The sequence below is a fragment of the Lithobates pipiens genome, unplaced genomic scaffold, assembly GCF_037356315.1.
Source record: "Lithobates pipiens isolate NorthernLeopardFrog02 unplaced genomic scaffold, aLitPip1_a1.2 Scaffold_28, whole genome shotgun sequence".
In the NCBI taxonomy this organism is placed as follows: Eukaryota; Metazoa; Chordata; class Amphibia; order Anura; family Ranidae; genus Lithobates; species Lithobates pipiens.
In genome coordinates this window covers 143,083,068-143,105,519 of record NW_027507789.1, presented here as the reverse complement: position 1 = coordinate 143,105,519, position 22,452 = coordinate 143,083,068, and positions in this window count along the sequence as shown.

The window sequence follows — 22,452 nt, the reverse complement described above, 5'->3', positions numbered from 1 at the left end:
TCTATTAGTAGGTAAAAGTAAGCTCTGAGTTCTTTTCACTCCGCCGAATCTGTAGAAAGATAGTCCCTGTCAAAATGAGACATCCGGATCCGGGATCAAACAGAAGGACGTTGTTGCCTGGCTTCTTTAAGCGCTTTATCTTCACGGTCCAGCCACTGCCTGGCCGCAGCAGGACTATCAAAGAAATGGGTAGAGCCTAGGGCGGTAACCCGGAGACGAGCTGGGTATAGCATGCCATATTGAACATTAAGATCCCTGAGCTTCTTTTTGACTTCAATAAACGTTGCCCGTTTCTTCTGCAGCTCTGCTGAGAAGTCAGGAAACAGCGATATTCTGGCATTATCAATCACCATCTTGTCAGAGAAGCCCCTGGCCTTGGAAAGTACAGCATCCCTGTCTTTGTAGTTGAGAAGTTTGAACAGGAAGGGTCACGGATGGTTACCTGGAGGCAACGGGCGGGATGGCACCCTATGGGCCCACTCCACAGCAAAGAGGGGAGAGAAGGACTCTCTACCAAATGTTGCGATCAACCAGTTCTCAATAAAGTCTACAGGATTCTTGCCCTCAGCCCTTTCCGGAATCCCCAGGGCACGCACATTATTGCACCTCATGCGATTCTCCATTTCGTCGAGTCGCATAGCATGTTGCTCGGTGAGATGGCAATTAAATCTCAAGTCTCTCTGCATGGGTAACATGTCATCCTCCACTGTACTCAGCCGGCCCTCCAGAGCTGAGGCCCTCTCCCTGAGTTTTTGCATGTCATGGCGGACAAAAGTAATTTCGGCCTTTACACCTTTAATATCAGCAGAGAGAGCAGTTATAGAATGGTTACATGAGGTGACCGCAGTAAATATGTCTCTCAATGTGGGTTCTGACACATCAGCGGCAGGGGAGTGAGCTTGCGACTCACTGTGTTCCACACCGCAGGGAATCCATCAGCATCCTCCAAGGGGAGAGTGTTATCGGCTTCTGGGGACCCCCGAGGGGTAGCCCCCGATGTGGGTTGACCAGCCAGGGCTTCCTTGTAGGATTTCCCTCCATACAGGAGTTTCTGTGCTGCCTCCTTGTAGCAATCTTTCGCTGCGCGCCGGCGCCATCTTGGTCAGGGGGATCCGACGGGGCCTTGTTCTGTCTGTGTCCTTTAGACATGTCCGGTGTCCTACGGCGTCCGGAGGCAGAGCCCGCCCGTCTCCCGGTGGAGCAATTTCTGGAGTGTTTCGCCGCACAAGAGCGGGCTGGGGAGGATGTATGCACGGATGGCCGGCGGAGCTCCGGGAACACACGTCCACCTACATGCGCTGCTAGGCCATGCCCCTTCATAGATGTTTTTAAAAAGGTTGTAGTAGAAGATTTGAAAACTTTGAACATTAAGAAGAAACATGAACCCAACCACATGAGATGTGGAATCAAGAGGTTAAGTGAACGTAAAGACATAGTAATCCGTCCGGCTGATAAGGGAGGAGGCATAGTGATTCTGTCAAAATCTCAATATAATGAAACCATGATAAACCTTTTGAATGATACAAAAACTTACAAGCAATTATCAAGGAACCCTGTTTTTAAAGAGAGGAAGGAGTTAGAGCTGGTGGTTCACTTGGGCCTAAAGAAATACATTTTGAACAAAAAGGAAGCTCAATTCTTGATACCTGAATCCGTCAGAACCCCGGTTATCTACTACCTTCCCAAATTACACAAAGATAAGACGAATCCCCCCCCCAAGGCCTATAGTAAACGGGATCGATTCACTTACCTCTAGAATGGGAGCATATATTGATAACTTCCTACAACCCGTAGTGAGAAGTACCAAAGCTTACCTTCGGGACACAAAACATATCCTACAGATCTTAGGAGAATTTTCTAGCGAAGGTCCATACATTCTGGCCACAGCGGATGTATCTTCGCTATACACGATAATCCCTCATCATGAGGCTTATGAAGCCGTGAAATGGGGCCTTAGAAACCACTCAAATTTGATTTGTGCACAGAGGAAATATCTTGTCAAATGTTTAGACTTCTGTTTGAAGAATAATTATTTCTGGTTCAGCAAAAACTTCTATCATCAAAGTACAGGCGTGGCCATGGGCGCCAAGTTTGCCCCAAGTGTGGCAGGCCTTTTTATGGCTAAATGGGAGGACGATGTGTTTTTTTCAGATACACCCAGTGAATTGGTCACGTATAAAACGATATATAGATGACATCATAATATTGTGGAAGGGTAGCACCAGTAGCTTAAAGGAGTTCCAAGAGAAACTAAATGTGAATGATATGAACATAACACTCACATGGAACACTAGTGAACAACAGGTGACCTTTCTAGACCTAGAGGTGATACAAGGAGATGGGACGATATATACTAAGACACATCTCAAGAGTGTAGACAAGAATAGCTACCTCCCTATAACAAGCTGTCATCATCAAAATTGGCTATTCAATATTCCAAAGGGCCAGTTTATGAAACTGCGCAGGAATTGCAGTAAACAGGATGATTTTTTGCAACAAGCCAGACTTATGGGACAAAGATTCCAAGATAAAGGTTACGAGAAAGATCTCATTGAAGAAAAAATATCAGAAGTTGAGGAAATGGATCGTCAAGTATTAATTAAGGATACAATAAGACAAGAAAGAAGCTGCACAAGAAAAAATGAGGGGGTCATGATCTTAGATTTCAATGTTCAATACAAGAAAGTAGAAAAGATCATTAAAAGACACTGGCACATTTTGTTAAATGACAAAGACCAACAGAATGTCCTGCCAACAAAGCCTAAATTTATATATAGACATGCCCCTACACTGCGGGACAGGATAGTTAGAACTATCCCAGACCCACCAAAAAATAATTTCACGTTCTTTACAGGCAAAGGGTTCTTTCCTTGTAAGAGGTGCTTTGCCTGTACAAGAGTAGGCAACCTGAAAAAAGTGGTCCAATTTTCATCCACCAGCACAGATAACATACACAAAATTAGAGATTTAATATGTTGCAATACAAAAGGGGCCGTATATGTGCTGGAATGTAGTTGCGGCCTACAGTACATAGGTCAAACGAAAAGGCCTTTGAGGGTACGACTAAAGGAACATGTACAAAATATCATTAAGGGATTTGATAGACACAGCGTTTCCAAGCATTTTGCGATACACCACAAAAAGGATCCCCGAGATTTAAAATTTTGGGGTATTGTACCATACACCAAGCATTGGAGAGGTGGGCATAAAGTGAGGACACTTAGTCAGATTGAATCGAAGTGGATTTTCTCTCTCGACACTTTTGCCCCTAGGGGACTCAATGTTGAATTCGATCTGAACTGTTTTATTAGCAATTTTTAAATAATAGCTCTTCTCTCTCCTTTGACCCTCTCTCCGCCTCCTTCCTCCCCCTCCCCCCCCCCCTTTACTCCAATTTAATATAATTTTATCTACTATTTAATTTAGTCTCTGGTTTTAAATTTTGTAATGTACGTGTCACCTCCGAGATCCTATTGACGAGATCCTATATAAAAAAATGACGTTTTTTCTGGGTATTTCCCAAACATTTTAAATTAATTTTAAATTAATTTTTATTTATTATTTAAAAAAATTTAGGTTTTAATTTTAATCTCAGATTGATATACGGTTTATGAGGATAATAATTTTATCCTAATTTTTAATTTTTTGGATTATTTTAGTTGCTTTTATTCTGTTTTTTCTTCCCCCCTTTTTTCTAGTTCAGCATACATTGCTGACACCAATATGGCAGATCTATGTTGAATTAGCCTTTCACGTTTACCTCCAAGAAAATGGCCGCATACATTACTGACACCAATATGGTAGGTTTATGTGGAATTAACCTTTCACGTTTACCTCCAAGAAAATGGCTGCAGTATATATGCAGGAGACAGATATATGGTCTCCAACAAAATGGCCACGGGACGTGATTGGTAAAATAGTTAAATTAATATAAGGCATGATTTCTAACTTTATAATGATGTATATTATGTAGATCATGCATACAGTATGAGGGAGTGGGTGTCCCGATATGGCCCCCGATCCTCCTTTCCCTTTTGCCTATGTTTAACTGTGTCCGAGATACGCCGCTGTGTTAGTCTACACGGGGAGTGTCGATATTTAAATATGAGGCGGAGCCGCTCCCGCCCAGTACTCTTAATGCCACTTCCATTCACCATTCTCCCATCCCAGTTGAAGTCACAGGAAGTGACGTAACGCGTAGGACACGGAGACCGGAAGTGACGCCTACACCTGAGCGGTCGGCTCGTAGTCTGTTTATGCATGACTCACCTTGCTGTTTGTGAGGATATTTTAATTCGCTTAAATAAATTGGTTTATATTTAATTTACTACACTATGGTCGTGCTTATATTTACTCTTTGAGCAACACCTGAATCTATTTATGGAGCAATTCATGGATGGTTTATGGAGCAATTTATGGAGAGTATCTGAAGTCCCCCTCCTGACTCCTTCCTCCTGACTCCCTGTGTGTCCCTGGAAAGGCTATAGATACGCTGTATACCTTACAGCTGTGAGGTAATTACCTGGTGTGCCTAAATAAACTAGGCTTGTGCAATTTGTTTCGTAACGAATCGAAATTCGGCCGAATTTTGCATCTTTCGGACATTCGGATGCATCCGAATGTCCGAATAAAAAAATTACAACGAATACGAAAGAAATATAACGAATGAATTCGACATGATTCGAAATTATTTCAACCGCATTCGAAATTATTTCAACATGATTCGACATTATTTCAACCGCATTCGAAATTATTTCAACATGATTCGACATTATTTCAACCGCATTCGAAAATATTTTGTGACCTGAATTTAGGGCCATGTATCTCGGGGTCACTTGGTGCTAAACACTTCAAATTTGGATATGTTGTAGTGCTAGTATTATTGTGTTTGCATACCAAATTTGGGGTTTCTAGCTATAAGTGACCCCGAGATATGTGGGCCCAAATTTGGGTCGCAAAATGTTATTAGAGCAGAGAATGACATTTTGCGACCCGATTTTGGGGCCACATATCTCGGGGTCACTTATAGCTAGAAACCCCAAATTTGGTATGCAAACACAAATTTTGAGTTTCTAGAACCAAGTGACCCTGAGATACATGGCCCTAAAGTCGGGTCACAAAATATTTTCGAATGCGGTTGAAATAATGTCAAATCATGTTGAAATAATTTCGAATCCGGTAGAAATATTTTCGAATTTGGTTGAAATATTTTCGAATGTGGCCTATTTTTCGAATTCGGTAGAAAACTAAACGAAATCCAAAAAGTAATTTAAGGAAGTTAACGAATATAACTAAACGAAATTAATGAATTAACAAATTAAAACGAAACGAAACTTCCTTTTGCACATGTCTAAAATAAACACGGTGAATCACTGGAGAGAAGAGTACACCCCCTGTTTTTGCATGTTGCAAGCACTAAGTCACTTTATTTCTGCATTTTGAATCACTACAATATTCACTCAGTTGGACTATTGTGTATGTCTTTTATATAGGTTTTTTGCATTTTTCATCATCTTTTTTAATACATGCACTCAGCACTTTATTGTGTTTGATCACTTTTATATGTTATCACGGAGGATTTTTTGTTATCTGTGTTTGTATATATAGATTGGTTCTTATATACACCTGAGTAATTTGATACACCTGAGCACTTTAACGGGGTTTAACCCCTCTGTTAATGATTTTTTTTTTTCTTTTCACCTTGGTTTTTAGTCACAGTTTTTATATATCTATATATTTTTCTGGCCAGCCCAGAGTGTACCATAAGGGGTAATAGTTTTATATTTGCCTTTCTGTTTAATTTTCTTTTCTCATTTTGGTAGCGCAGCACTATTTTTTTACTATCTATATCATTCACATGAGAGTGCGTCTCGTGCAAGTGCTTGCTGCACCTAATAAATAGAATCAACCACTTCTTATAGTGCAGGAGCTCTAACAAATACTTGTGTAGTACACGCCCCACACTATATAAGGCCGCCAGCGCGGCGGCCTTGTGTAGTGTGTTGGCGTCTGTAGGAGTTAGTGGGTGTTCTGTGTACCTTCAACACAGTATACACCGATCGTTATCGGCCGATTTTTCATTCTTGCTCTTCTGTAGTGGTTGTTGTCTGCGTGCCCTGACCGCAGTATACACTGCTATATTCACCTATATAGCTAGGTATATTTCTCTTTTTTAATAGAGCTTGCAGTTAGTGGTAGGAGATTGTGCGTGCTGTCTGCGTGCTCTGAACCCAGTATACACCGCTATATCCACCTATATAGCTAACTATCTTGCTCGTTTTAAATAGAGCTTGCAGTCAGTGGTAGGAGATTGTGCATGCTGTCTGCGTGCTCTGAACCCAGTATACACCGCTATATCCACCTACATAGCTCTTCTCTATTTGAGCCATCTGCAGGAGTTAGTGGAAGTTGTGTGTGCCTCCAGCACAATATACACTACCCAATTGCTGGTTTTCCCAACTCCCTTCAGGCCATTACCATGTCTGGAAGGCCAGCAAGGAGAGGCAGACAGGCGCGAGCCGATAAAAGAGGGCAAGCAGGCTCTGTGTCTAGAGACAACAGTGCTGGTCGTGGACGCGGTGCATCATCATCATCAGCACGTGGCCATGGGACACGCTTGTCCTTCTGGACATGTTGAGCCGCAACATGCCAATGACTTGGTAGAGTGGAAGACCAAGCTCTCTTCATCCTCCTCATCGTCTCTCACCCAGGCTCAGGGTACTAGCAAAGCAGCTGGCAACGCATCGTCTTCCCTCCTCTCAATGTCATCATCAGTGACTCCTTCCCTAGACCCACCACGTCCTCCTGAGGAGTCTCCTGAACTCTTTAAGCACAGTGTTGGGTACATGCTCCAGGAGGATGCCCAGTGTTTTGTAGGCTCTGAGGATGATACTCAGCTAGAGGAAGGCAGTAGCGTGAATGCAGAGAGAGGGGATGCTCAAGAAGGACAGCAATCTGGCAGTCATGTTCCACAAGCTGCAGCATACTGCCAGGTTTGCTCCAGCGATGAAGAGGGAGGGGATGATGAGGGCACTGACTCCACGTGGGTGCCTGGTAGGAGAGAGGAGGAGGCACATCCAACGTCCAACGAGGCAGGATGCCCTCCGGGGGCCAGCTTAGGGGCAGCACACCGACTGAATCACACCGCAGAGCTCTGCCTGTACAGGGCGCTGCCTCTGCGTGTTATTCTAAAAGTTCTTTGGTGTGGGCCTTTTTTGAGATGAGTGCATCAGATCGCACCACTGCTATTTGCAACATATGTCTCAAGCGTATCTCGCGTGGCCAAAACATCAGCCGCTTGGGCACCACATGCTTGACCAGACATATGTTGACCTGCCATGCAGCTCGTTGGCAAGCGTACCTCAAAGACCCACACCAAAGAACAAAGCGGACCTCTCCTTGCTCCTCATCAGCTGGGATCTCCAACCCCACTAGACCTTCAGTCCTCTCTGAAACCTGCTCTGAGAGGAATGAAGGTGTACAATTAGGTGTGTCACAGCCAAGTGCTTCCCGGGCACTCTGCTAGCAGTACACCCACGTCCGATTATAGCAGGCAAATGTCCCTGCCCTAGCTGCTGGACCGGCGAAAGAAGTTCACTCCCAGCCATCCACATGCCCAGCGGTTGAATGCTAGCTTGGCTAAATTGCTAGCACTTCAACTGCTGCCTTTTCAGTTGGTAGACTCGGCCCCCTTCCGTGAGTTTGTACAATGTGCGGTTCCTCAGTGGCAGGTCCCCAAACGCCACTTTTTCTCACGGAAGGCGATTCCGGCTCTCTACCGGCATGTGGAAGGCAATGTCCTTGCCTCGCTGGACAGAGCGGTCAGCGGTAAGGTGCATATTACCGCTGACTCATGGTCCAGCAAGCATGGAAAAGGACGTTACCTGTCTTTCACGGCCCATTGGGTCACTCTTCTGGCAGCTGGGAAGGATGCAGGACAAGGTGCAGTAGTGTTGGAGGTTGTTCCGCCACCACGCCTCCAAAATGCTACTATTGGTTGTGACACATCTCTCTCCTCCACCCCCTCCTCTTCTTCTTCCTCCATGGCCTCTTCCAGTGCTCTGTCCTCAGAACCAGCGGTAGGCGTTCCAGGGGCTACGCAAGTACGCAGGCAAAACGATGCCACGCCGTGCTTGCGCTGGTTTGTTTGGGGGACAGGAGCCACACTGGGGTGGATGTTTTGTCAGCTCTGCAGGGGCAGGCTGAGAGGTGGTTGACGCCACGCCAGCTTAAGCCAGGAATGGTGGTTTGCGACAATGGCACCAACCTCCTCTCCGCCCTCCGACAGGGACAACTGACCCATGTGCCCTGTGTGGCTCATGTCCTTAAGCTGGTGGTGCAGCGGTTCTTGGGCAGGTACCCGGGCTTACAGGATGTCCTGAAGCAGGCCAGGAAAGTCTGTGTGCATTTCCGCCGATCATTTAATGCCTGTGCTCGGCTGGCTGAGCTCCAAAAGGAGTTGAACCTGCCCAAGAACCGCCTTATATGTGACATGCCCACCAGGTGGAACTCAACGTTGGCCATGCTGCAGCGGCTGCACATGCAGCAGAGGGCCATCAATGAGTACCTGTGCGACTACGGCACCAGGACAGGGTCAGGGGAACTCGATTTTTTCTCACCACGCCAGTGGGGCATGATCAGGGATGCATGCACTGTCCTGTCACCGTTTGAGGAGGCCACAAGGATGGTGAGCAGTGACAGTGCATGCATCAGTGACACTGTACCTCTTGTCCACCTCTTGGAGCATATGCTGCGTGGAATAATGGACAGGGCACTTGAGGCAGAACAGAGGCAGGAAGAGGAGGACTTTCTTGCCTCTCAAGGCCCCCTTTATCCAGACAGTGTTCCTGCTGTGCCACCCATCACACAGGAAGAGGATGAGGAGGAGGATGATTGTGTCAGCATGGAGGTGGAGGCTGGCACTCAGCATCAGCAGCAGTCTTGTAGGGATTATTTACAGTCCCAAGAAACCCGTGGACTTGTACGTGGCTGGAAGGAGGTAGCTGCGGATCATGTTGTCCTTAGTGACCCAGAGGACTCCGGACCGAATGCCTCAGCTAACCTACGCTGCATGGCCTCCCTGATCCTGCAAAGCCTGCGGAAGGATCCTCGTATTCTTCGGATCAAGGAGAGGGACCATTACTGACTGGCCACTCTCCTTGATCCACGGTACAAGGGTAAGGTTGCCGACCTTATCTTGCCGTCGCAGAGGGAGCAGAGGATGAGACATCTCCGGGAGGCCTTGCAGAAAGGTCTGTGCAACGCGCTCCCAGAGACTGGCAGGTTACAAACTCCTGGTCCTGGACAACGTGTTGCTGAGGCATCGGTCAGAAGGAGCGGTGGAGAAGGTGGCCGTCTGACCGATGCTTTCAGACAATTTTTTAGTCCATAGCCACAAGGTATGATCGGTTCCAGCAACCATCGCCAGCGTCTGATTTACATGGTGCAGGAATACCTAGGGGCAAGATCAGACTTGGACACCTTTCCCACCGAAAATCCTCTGGCTTACTGGGTCTTGAGGATGGATCACTGGCCAGAGCTTGCACAGTATGCAATTGAGCTACTGGCCTGTCCTGCATCCAGCGTTCTTTCGGAACGCACCTTCAGTGCTGCTGGTGGCTTTGTTACCGATCACAGGGTGCACCTGTCCACCGAATCAGTTGATCGACTGACCTTCATCAAGATGAATCAGTCTTGGATCACCCACAGCTACCAAGCACCTGAAGCTGATGTAACCGAATAATTTTTTGGGAAATATCACATCCCTTCAAGACTGCCTATGCTGATGCTGAGTGACTGTCCTGTTATGTTGATTGTCTATCCTCTTCCTCCTCCGCTGATATGTTGGAAGAACATTTTTGGTTCTGGGTGATGCCATCAGCCCAATTTTTTTGCCCCTGTTTAACAGGGGCGTTTTCAATTACAATTTTTGATGCAATGCTTTGCGGCAGGGCTAATTCCTGCACTAAAGCCTTAAAGGGTGATGCTATGATCTTTACCATTTGAAATTACTGCTATAAAACAGAAGGGGAAAAAAAAGATATTTCTATTTTTCTTTTATTTGGATGAACATCAATCTTTTCTACATTTATTGCTGACAAGTAGAGCTGAGTGGACACCTGGATGTTCGGGTTCGATGGGTTCAGCCGAACTTCGGAAAAAGGTTCGAGTTGGGAACCGAACTTGACCCGAACCCCATTGAAGTCAATGGTGACCCGAACTTTTGAGGACTAAAATGGCTCTAAAAAAAAGTAATGGAAAGGGCTAGAGGGCTGCAAATGGCAACAAAATGTTGTTAAGAGCATGGCAAATGCTCTGCAAACAAATGTGGATAAGGAAATAACTTAAAATAACATAAAATTAAAAAAAAAATAATATACTGGAGGCCCCCTTTCTCAGAAGAAGAGGTACAGGAAGTGATTAAGAACCTCAGAAACTCAACGGCACGATGCCACACATATGGTGGGAATGCCCCAGAATACACCCTTTCTGGAAAAAAAAATCTTCAATTTAATGGATAAGCTCGTGGGAAAATAAAATACTTTGAAATTAAAAAACTTAAAAATTATAATCTTGACCTAGGAGGACAAGGTCCATATGGAGTAGGAGGTTGAGATGACAGTGGATGTGACGGTGGAGGAGGACGAGGTAGCCAACACTGGTTCAAAAATACAACAATGGTGATGTGTCGAATTCTGTCCCCCATCGGATAGTGTCTGCCCTGTACTGCGCTTGCTCAGTACGTAGGACAAGGGAATAGAAAAATAGAAAAATCTCCGGGGGCGTGGCCTGGCCGCTGAGAGAGATGGCCGCTAGAACGCTCAGCTCCGCTCCTCCACACCGCATTACAGCGATAATAGCCATCTCCCGCTGCCTGAACGGACTGCTGCCCGGACCGATACACACCGGAAAGCCTCCGGATTATGTCCAAGAAGAAGGGCAAGCTCAAAGGACCCCGCAGACTCCTGGATTTCTACATGAGGCCCTCGCAGCAGGACTCTCAAAATGGCGCCGACCGGGACCCGGGAAACCTGAGGCTCCCTCATGGCAGCCCTGCGGAAGCTCCTCCATCGTTCCAGGCCCTGGAAGAAGGGATGGATCAGACCACAGAGCACTCCATCTCCCCTGGGGACAGAGGTAAGAGGCTAGCAGAGTTTCCATCACTCTCCCCTGACAAACAGCCTCCCACTAAGAAGCAGCATGGCGCTGGGACCTGTAGTGCCACAGGTCCTGACAACCCAGCTACACAGTCCCTTGCTGAGTACCCCACCTCAGACAACCCAGCCTCTGAACACTCACTTAAAGCAATGCTGCTGTCCCTACAAACTGAGCTGCACAGAGACTTAAAGATTTCTCTCAACCATATGCAGGAAAAAGTCACCTCACTAGAGCAACGCACTGACCACATAGAACAACATCTGTCAGACGCCACTAAAGCTCACAATAGTATGGTGAATGTGCAGGATGAGCAAGCTGCCATGGTCACCCAGCTCTGTCTTAAAATCGCGGACCTCGAGGACCGCTCCAGGAGGAACAATATTAAGGTGAGGGGGGTATCTGAATCGCTTGCAGCCTCAGAAATCGTGCCTCATTTACATCAATTGTTCCGCAAACTAGTGCCTACGCTGACGACACAAGACATGCTTATAGACAGAGCACACAGGATCCACAAACCGCAGCACCTCCCGGACTCTGTCCCCAGAGACATCCTAGCCAGGGTGCATTTTTTCCATGTCAAAGAGGAGATCATGCGAGCAGCTAGGGCCCTGCGCTCACTTCCAGACCCCTTCCATGGAGTGTCTCTATTTAATGACATTTCGGCGACTACTTCCCAAGCCCGCAAGGCCTTCTCCTCAGTTACCTCTGTTCTCAACGAACACAAAATTCCCTACAAATGGGGATATCCTGTTAAACTCATTGTCTCTCATCGCAATCAACAAGTTGCTATGCTATCGCCTAAGGAGGGCCTCAAGCAGCTTCTTAACTGGGGCCTGATAACTCAGGCGCCTCCCCGCACTCCACCTGTAAGGCCATCCTCAAAGATTGCTAATCTGTGGGAGCCCCACGCTCTGGCCTAATCGCAAGTCGCTTGCCTGTAACGTGCAGCACTCTGTTACTTGTTAACTGTTCTTACTTTTTATAGATCGTTCCTTACTTATAATAAGTTTTGCAGTTTTTGTCATGGTGTGGAGGAGTGGAAGCAGATGTTTTGTCCCTTCCACGCTCCACAATTGTTGATGTGCTAAGCACATTTATTGGTTTCTATTTTTTGCATATTTTGCAGTTCTACCTGATTCTCCTATATAAGATACGTCATTTTATTACTGCTTTGCTTGCATTGCTTTAACTCTGCTGGCGCAGATTGGGCCCGTTTTGCCCGCTCTGATCCAGCTTACTGCCTATTCACTACTGTGTATTGCAATAACTCGTGCAACGCTTATTTTCCCCCCCTCTTCGTCCGTCCCTCCCCCTCCTGTTTTCTCTCTTCCCTCTCTTACTCTTTGCTCCCCCTCTCCTCTTGCTCTTGGAGACTGTCCCCCCCTGGTACTGTGCAGACCATCGCAATTTAACCTTTCCACCCCACTGAAATGTCGCTTACGATCGTATCCCTTAATGCTAAGGGCCTCAATAGCCCTTTTAAAAGATCTCTCCTATGGCGCGAAGCCCTAAATCAGAAAGCAGATATTTTATGCGTGCAGGAGACCCACTTTTCAGAATCTAATTCCCCCAAGTGCACTCACAGATTATTCCCCCACTATTTCCATGCCCGCGCTGAAACTAAAACGAGGGGGGTGATGATCACGGTTCGTTCTTCGGTGGCTTTTGCCCTGAGGCACGTAGAAGTTGACCCTGGGGGCAGATTCATCATTCTATCGGCTACATTCAACGACCAACCACTGGTCATTGTTAACGTATATGCACCTAATACCCACCAGAAATCCTTCCTTAAAACACTTAGTCTCAAGCTTCAACCTTACCCAAAGGATGAAATTGTACTCTGTGGAGATTTCAATGAAATCTTAGACCACCAAGTAGACTCTTCCAACCCAAACCGTAAACCATCCTCTGCACTGTCGTCCTTAGTTTCCAAAGAGGACCTTCATGACCCGTGGCGATGTCTGCATGGTACGGAGAGGGACTACTCCTTCTATTCCCACACACAAAGATCTTATTCTCGGATCGATATGTTCCTGGTCTCTAAAATCCTGCTACAAAAAATTGACAAAGCAACTATTGGCCTTATTACCTGGTCGGATCACGCACCAATCTCTATTTCCATCTCCCTGTCGCCCCCTACCTCTAGACACACAATCTGGCGTCTGAACGCAGCATTACTCAATGTAAAAGAGATCAAGGAACAGATTGGGTCCGAGATAACCTCTTACTTTACCTCTAATGAAGGCTCTGTCTCCAACTCAGCCACTCTTTGGAACGCGCACAAGGCGGTCATTCGGGGTATTTTCCTCAAGCTGGGAGCCCAGGAAAAAAAAAAAAGGTCACTTGCGATCAATGCCCTACTGCAACGCATCCAGACTCTGGAAAAACTAAACAAACAACAACCTACCACGGTCAATGCAGGCAACCTTAGCTCTCTGAGGAATGAACTAAGTTCGCTCCTTCAAAGAAGTCATGACTTCTATCTCAGGCGGCTTCGTTTAACCTGGTACTCTCAAGGTAACAGAGCGGGGAAACACTTGGCCCAACAATACAAGAAAAAAGCAGCTCAGAATAAAATCCCATTCCTACTAAATCAGCAGGGCCACAAATTATCCAATCCCAAAGACATTGCGAATTAATTCGGAACCTTTTACTCCAAACTGTACAACCTCTCTCAATCTACTTCCGAACCGCAGCCCTCCGCACAATTGATCCAGACATTCCTTACCCCCCTACAACTCCCCTCGATAACCCCCTCCCAACTTGAAGATCTAGCCAAACCGTTCTCTCACCTAGAAATTCTTAAAGTGATCAACGAGCTCCCCTTACATAAAGCCCCTGGTCCAGATGGTTTCATTAATGAATACTACAAAACTTATAGGGATCAAATTTCACCCCACCTCTGTAATACTTTTAATAGCTTCCTATCCACTGGACAGATCCCATCAGAATCCCTTGAAGCAACTATAACCACCATTCACAAACCCGGTAAACCCTCCCATGATCCAGCGAGTTATCGCCCCATCTCGCTCCTGAACACGGACACGAAACTCTATGCCAAATTACTAGCCTCCCGTCTGGCATCGTTTATCCCCAACCTGATACACCCTGACCAGGTGGGCTTTATCCCCCTACGACAAGCCTCAGATGGCACCCGCAGGTTCATAGACATGATACATTGGGCGGAGCACCGTCGAGTGCCTTCTCTGCTGATTTCTCTTGATGCAGAGAAGGCATTCGATCGGGTTAGCTGGCTCTACCTAGACCTTGTCCTACAAAAATTTGGCTTCCATGGCTCCTTCAAGCAAGCCATCCTAGGCCTATACTCCTCCCCAAGTGCAAGAGTCTTAACATCAGGGCTATTGTCTTCCCCATTCCCCATCACAAATGGGACCCGTCAGGGCTGCCCCCTCTCCCCACTCATTTTCGCGCTGGTCATTGAACCACTAGCGCAAGCAATAAGAACACACCCAAACATAGCCGGTCTACAGATAGGTCCCACTGCACACAAAATTGGACTATACGCCGACGACATCATCATTTGGCTCACTGATCCCCTGTGCTCTCTGCCCCCGCTGTGTGATCTTTTACAGCAATTCAGCCTTATCTCCCTCTACAAACTAAACCACTCTAAATCTGCCATGCTAGGGATATCTTTACCCCCGCAGCTCAAATTAAATATCTCCTCGATATCCCCGTTTTCCTGGGCTCCCAACTCCTCTCTGACCTACTTGGGCATTCAGCTGACCTCCTCCGCCTCTCTAATACTACGTACTAACTTAGCTGGGCTCACCCAGAAACTACAGGACCTTACTACTTCGCTCCTACAGGTACAGACCTCCTGGACAGGCAAAATAGCTCTTACTAAAATGTTCCTATTACCACATATCCTTTATATGTTCAGAACATTGCCGATACCAATGCTTCAATCTGACATAGCTGGTCTACAACGACTGATTAACAAATTCATCTGGTCAGGCCGCAAACCACGAGTTAAAGCCTCCTCGCTCTACACACCGACGAAGACTGCTGGCATGGGAGTGCCCAACCTTAAACTGTACTATAAAGCAACATTGCTCGACCAATCGAGGAGACTCTGGAACATGTCTTCACTACTGCCTTGGACTCTCATTGAAGCAACGGACCTTGCACAAGCGCCTTCACACCTTCTGGCTGCTGTATGGTTGGGCTATCACCCTGATAAATCCTCTCTACCCACTTTGAACGCAACTCTGACCAATTGGAAATCCCTGCTACAAATTGCAGGGGGAATTCACCCTCATGCTCTCCGTCAGTTACCCCTCGCAGCGATTTTCTTCCTCTCTCCAGATTTACCTGTACAAAGATGGATAACGCATGGCATTCGGACTATAGGAGACCTATTTCAGGCCTCCCAGCTCCTCTCCTTTCAACAACTCACAAGTAGATTCTCTCTTCCTCACAAAGACTTCTACATATACCTGAGAGTACGCCACATTCTCGCCTCAATACCAACGTCCACCTGCACCTCCACCAAGTTCGTATTACAGCTTCTTTCCTCGTCCGACATCAAAATCCGAGGCATCTCCTGCTTTTATACCCTTCTGGTCCAGCAGTCTCAACCTTCCAAACCTCCGGCTATTACCCACTGGGAGACCAAATTGAACTTACATCTTCCAACAACAGATTGATATCGAGCAATCCACCTAACAACCAGATATTCAAAGAATATATCCCATCGGGAAACTGTCCTTAAAATCCTGTACAATTGGTATCATACGCCTGTAAAACTCACCCGCATTTTTCCTACTCACTCCAGCAAATGTTGGAGAAATTGCAATGCAGACGGACATTTACTTCATATTTGGTGGGGATGTCCCTTCATAAAACTTTTTTGGACGGACATCACCAATTTCATCAATGGATTAACTGGCTTGTCTCGTGTCATCACTCCACAGATGGCCTTATTTGGTCTTGACATCTTGGCCTGGCCCCCACCCTTCCGACCTATTGTCACACAAATTCTCATAGCAGCTCGGCTAGCTATAACCCACCAATGGAAGCAACCCGTTGTTCCCACTATCAGCAATGTCATTGCTATTTTAAATGAACACCTGCTGATGGAACACCTTTTCGCAAAATCACAAATGTCCCTGGGTAAATTCCATACCTATTGGAAGCCCTGGCTCTCTGACCCTAGAGCTAAATCCTGCACCTGATTGAATAGTATTCTTCCCCCCCGGTGATAACTTCCATGCTGAAGTACCCTTACTGAATTACACTCCCCTAGAATAACCTAAACCCACTGTGATGTGATTGACACGATGACAGACAACAATGTTTACTAACTATGTACTACCTCTGCTCCTCTACTGCCACCCACTTTTCTCGCTTCCCTCTACCTCTTCTCGCCCCCTCCTCCCCCTCCCTCCCCCCCTTCAGTTCCCTTTCTACATAGGGAACTAGATTGGGGAACTGGAATGTACCTTTAATTATAAGCACTTATCTGACTAATTATGCTCCTTGTCACTGTGGCATATTGACATTGTAGCTTACCTGGGATATGTCTGTAATCCCTTTTGTATGTTTTCTTCTATTTTATTTTTTTTTCTCGTGCCCTACTCTGTACTCCATTTCTTAATTTCAATAAAGCTTTTTGAAAACTAAAAAAATAAAAAATAAAAAAATAAATAAAAAGAAAAATAGAAAAATCTCCGAAGATGAACGGCGCCTGCGTGGAGAGTCCAGGTTCAAGCCACACCATCTGAGGTTCAACCCGAGCGAAGTGAGGCCGTGCCCCAAGCGTGGTGAGTGAAGCGAGCCCGTGAGGGGCCGGTTACTATGTGCTACCGTATGTCGACTTGGATGGCGGGGCTTGAACCTGCACTCACGGCGCAGGCGCCATTCATCTTCCGAGATTTTCGGAATCTCCTTGTCCTCGGGCCAGACACTATCCGATGGCCGGACAGTTTTTGTCAGAACACCGTTTATACATGTCTATTCTGCACAAGGTACGGACAAGTCCTGTGGGATCCATGTCTAGCTAATTTTAATGAACGTGAGCTTGTCCACATTGGCTCTGGACAGGCGGCTGCGCTTGCCTGTGATAATGCCCCCTGCCGTGCTAAATACACGTTCAGATAATACACTGGCTGCAGGGCAGGCCAGTACCGCCAAGGCGTAAAGGGCAAGCTCAGGCCATGTGCCCAATTTGAAGACACAGAAGTTGGGGGCGTGACCGGACGTGAACGGTAGTGAGTATGATTGAGGAGTGAGAGCGTGGTGTAGCTCTCCCCACGCTTTACCCTGCCTGCCTAATCCGTGCCTGCCGCTCGGAGCCTCTCTCACCTGGGCTGCTTGGCCGGGGCTCTTCCCGCTGCTCCTTGGGTGGCCGGCGTGTTGCCAGCACGGGGGGCTCGCCGCTTCTGGGGTTCCGGGTCCCCTTTGGACTGGAGTGTGGTCCCGTTGGAGTGTGGAGGAGAAGGGGCTGTGAATCTCGCAGAGGATATCGCGAGACTTCGGACGACAGCGGCGTCCTGTAACATCGCTCGCTGCTGCTGCCAAGACAGGAGGTTCTTTCAAATTGCTGTTGTTCCATGCTGCAGAGGTAATACATTTTTTCTTAGGAGAACCGCTGACTGGTGTTTCAGACCTGCTGAGGTCAAACCAGGGACCAGAGAAGAAGCTCCTTTGGATGTGCGGTGTGGTATCGCTTTGATTCTTATATTATACACTGATGAAGTTTCTTTTTTCTTCTTTGCCCTGTTTTAATTGATTAATCAATTTAAAGTTACACATGCAAGAGAGTGGAATCAAATCAAACTGTTTGAAGGCATAGACTTTCCACTAGTATGTGAATTTTTTTTTTCTCCCTCTCTCTCTGGACTGCATTACTTGATTTGTTTGTACTGCTTATATAATACTAGCTCCTTGCTGTTTAAGTGACCGGGGATTACTTACCTATCCTTTTTTAAAAAGTGGTTGTCTCTCTGCGCACTTGCCCATTGGGTAATGCACTTTTGTACTACAGTTCCCCCCCTTATCCCGCTTTTTAGAGATCTTAGTTTGGATATTAGGGAATCACATATATCGCTTTCCATATAAAAACTATATAAATTGCCCTTTCTTGTTTGTAATATCATTGGAGCTGTGACCTAGATCGTTGTTTTCTACCCCCTTTTCTTAAAGGGGGCTTCTGATCCTTCTGGTTTTGGCCGCTCCCGGATACCTTGGGCGGGAGCGACACGACGGTTCATCGATTCTCTAGAGGGAAAAAACTTCAGTTCCTATTTAAAGCCAATTATGTCCAGGAAAAGACCTACTGAAGAGCAACCTCCCACGGAGGCGTTTCAAATTACTCAATCGGCTAAGGATAAAGCCAATCACACGGCTCTGACTGCAGCCGCAAAACTAGAGCGATATGCCCATTCGGGCCCGGTTTCACCTTCAAACAACAAAATACTCTACAGAATAAAAACTCAAAGAACTTGCCTGGAGACAGAAAGAGCCAAGGTCATTCTGCGATTAACCCTCTCACCCCATCGGTTTCTAAATCTGGAGGTACTAAGGGATCAGGGGGAGGAAAAATCTGTAATGGTCAATGCAAACAAAGAAGTGGCCGATACGTCAGCCAGTAACAGTACACCTACACCTGATACGCCGGAGGGGGAGCCTACATTAAGGGACATACTAAATGCGATCAAAGAATGTAAAGTCTCAATATCTAGCTTTGACAGCCAGCTGAGAACCATTAAAGAGGAACTACTATCTATGAGACAAGAATTAAATAGGACTATTTTAAGGACCTCCGATCTTGAGGAACGTGTAGGTGCGATTGAGGACGAGCTGAGTCCTGTGAAGCAAGAAGTCGCATCTCTTAAAAATATGGTTGATAGCCATGCAGCTAAATTGGATGAGATGGAAAACAGGAGCCGAAGAAACAATATTAGGGTGTTAGGCCTCCCCGAGCAATGTGAGGGCGCTAATTTAATAGGTTTTCTAGAGGGGTGGTTTCGGAATCTCTTTGGGGCCACCGCTCTTAGTCCCCTATTCGCAATAGGACGTGCACATCGAACTCCAGCTAAGGTACGCCGCATGGGGGACCATCCTAGGCCCATATTGATTAAAGTGCTTAACTACCAGGACAAAGTGTCCCTACTCCGGGAAGCCAGGGAGAAGGGTGACATCAGATGTGAGGGGGCTAGGGTCTCTTTATATCCTGATTTCTCCCCAGATCTCCAGAAACGTAGAGCCGAATTCATTCCAGTCAAGCGCAGTATGATCAAGTACAAGTTAGATTACGCTCTCCTTTATCCAGCTCGACTGAGGGTAATAGCACTGGGTAGGACGCTTTTTTTTAATACACCGAGGGAGGCAACCCAATGGTTAGAAGAAAACAAAAAAGAGTTATAGACCTATGTAATTGGGTTGGTTCTCATGATTTAATAACTTTATTGTTTGTAATTTGCTGTGTGGGGGATGAGGGGGGTAAAGATAGGGTATGAGATATTAATATTTATTTGCACGTTCACTATATGTATAAAAAAAGGGGGGGGGTGCTGTACTTTGAGGGATTGAAGATAATAGAATACTTATGGGTGAGTTTAGAGGGGTGCATTGGTGCCCCTCGTTTTGGGTTTGGTTGTTGATTGATGCACTAAGTAGAGATAGGAAGTAAGAGGTGGATGAGGTGTAGGAAGGTCACGGGTCACGGGTCAACCCCTAGGGGGGAGCCCTGTAGGACAAGATGGGAGGGTGGGGAGGGGGGTGGTTCTAAGTTTAGGGAAAGGGAAGGGCAAGGTGGGAAGGTTGGGGAATAGAGCACTAATATATGTATACACAAGATTAAGGATTTACCTCTTGGGAGGAGGTGAGAGGAGGTACCACAATTGGAGGGATAATAATCAAATTTATGTATTTGGGAAGGACACGAATGAAATTATGTGGGAAGGAGAAGGTCTTTTTTTCTTTTCTCTTTCTCTATTTTCTTTCTTTTTTATTTTATTTTATTTTTTTTCTGTTCTTTGTCGCAACCTGCTTATTACATAGGCTACTAGTACGTGATGCAGTCAAAAAGAATTAAGGTAATGTCATGGAATAAACTCAAGATACACTATCAATGACCTCCCGATTGGTGTATCATCCCAGCGCTCAAACTCCCCCTCCCCCCAGCTGCCACTTAAAAAATTAAATATATCTCTCAGAAGGTGAAAAAAGCAAACCTACCACTTACAATGCAAAAAACACCTTGTGTTAGATAGCAGTGTGCTATGTGTGCTATGATAACCAAAACTCCACAACGTGAAAATTATAAACACATGTGCATAAATATAATCAACAATAAAATAAATCGTGATTAAATAACATAAAACAAAAAATGCAATCAAAAAAAAAATAATCGCACAAAAGTGATGCAGTGAATATGTGACAAAAGGTACATATAAGAAATGAACACAATCACAAATAGTGCTCTAATGAAGATGTGCAGTTCCAAAGTAAATTAGATTGATCTTCAATCAAGTACAATTATTGAGGAGCAATAACCGTAATGATGGCAATAGTTCAAAAAAAATTCAAGTGAACATTCTGTAACCAAGTGTCCATCAAATGCAGAACCTCCACCGCACCCTTGGTGTTAGTGCCCCCCTTGTTCAGAACACTCACCAGCAGTATTGCCCAGCACTCTCGTGTCGGGCAAAAAACGCTTATAGTGTATACAGATGATGACTATTTCTCCAAGCCACTTCTTATGAAAACTTTGCAGGCAGAGGATAATCACTTAATATCTCAGAGTTACCTCAGGGAGACAAAAGAAACTTCCCATAGTGCAACATTGCAAAACTATTTTAATCTCAATAAAACGTTCAATTAAAATCACACTCACATGGATCCAATTAAAAACAGACACTTCAAATAGACAATCCACTGGTCAATTCAAAGATCCTTCACTCATAGGCATTGGTGAGTACACTGGAAGCAAGCTAAGTTCATATCACATAGCACCGTCTCTACACAAGGTATCTGTGTGGTACCTGACAGCAGACAACTCAATTTGAAAACAGCGCCAGATGGTGATATCCAGTCCTTCAACTTGTGTGTTCTCCTTCCTCCGCCTTCTTTCTAGTCATTTACTGTGTGTGCTGGTCGCCATATAGCCACGCCCCCGACATGTTACGTCCAATGGACTTCCTCATGGAATGTTCGGGGTTTGGGAGATCCGACCAAGAGAGCTGTGGTGCTATCAGCACTAGAGGGCCTAGGGCCCGGATTGCTTTGCTTACAGGAGACACATCTGACCGCGGAGACGGTCCCGCTCCTGCGTGGCCAGAAATTCCAAACCCAATTTCATTCGGTGTTTTCTTCATATGCAAGAGGGGTGAGCATTTTGATCGATAGGGGGGTTTTGTTTTCTTGCTATAATAGTCGTATAGACGCAAAGGGTCGTTACATTTTTTTATATTGCTGTATTGAAAATAACCCATATGTGATAGCAAATATATATGTTCCACCCCCATTTAAATTGGAGATTTTACACGAGCTAATGTTATTTACAATAGATAAATCGGATATCCCTGTAATAGCAGTGGGGGATTTTAATGAAGTTTTGAATAAATCCTTAGATAGATTCCCAACGGTAGTTTCAACAACGGCAGGGAACGAGACGAGATTGTCTCGCTTTCTGCGGGAAGTGGGATTATGTGACTCGTGGCATACCCGGTACCCGTTAGAGTGACAATATTCTTGTTTTTCTACGTCTTTTCTTACTCTATCTAGACTAGATATGGCCTTGGTGAATAGCCAAGCTTTGGCCTTGGTGGAGGCAGTACAATATGGCCCAAGGGGGATTTCAGACCATTCCCCTTTAACATTGACGCTTATTGTGGGGAATAAGCAATACCCTGGGCAATGGAAAATTGATCCTTTATGGGTAGAGATGCTGGATAATCTAGAGCGTTTAATAATCAAACTGAAATACTTTATTCATATTAATGCGGGTACTGCATCGGCAGGAGCAATTTGGGACTCACTAAAAGCTTTTCTAAGGGGACTCTTTATCCAGCAAATTGCTGGAAATAAAGCTAAGATGAGGAACCAGGAAGAGCAGGCCAGGAAGGCGGTACTAGGGGCAGAACAGCAGTATATTATTAGCCCAACCCCACTTACTCAGAAAGTATGGATAGAAAAGCAGCAAGACTATACGATGACTATAAGGAAGAAAGATAGACAATAGATGTATATTTCAGAGACAGGTGAATTTTGGGGAGGGTGAAAAAGTGGGTCGCTTATTGGTTAAAACAAACACTGCTCCTTCAACGG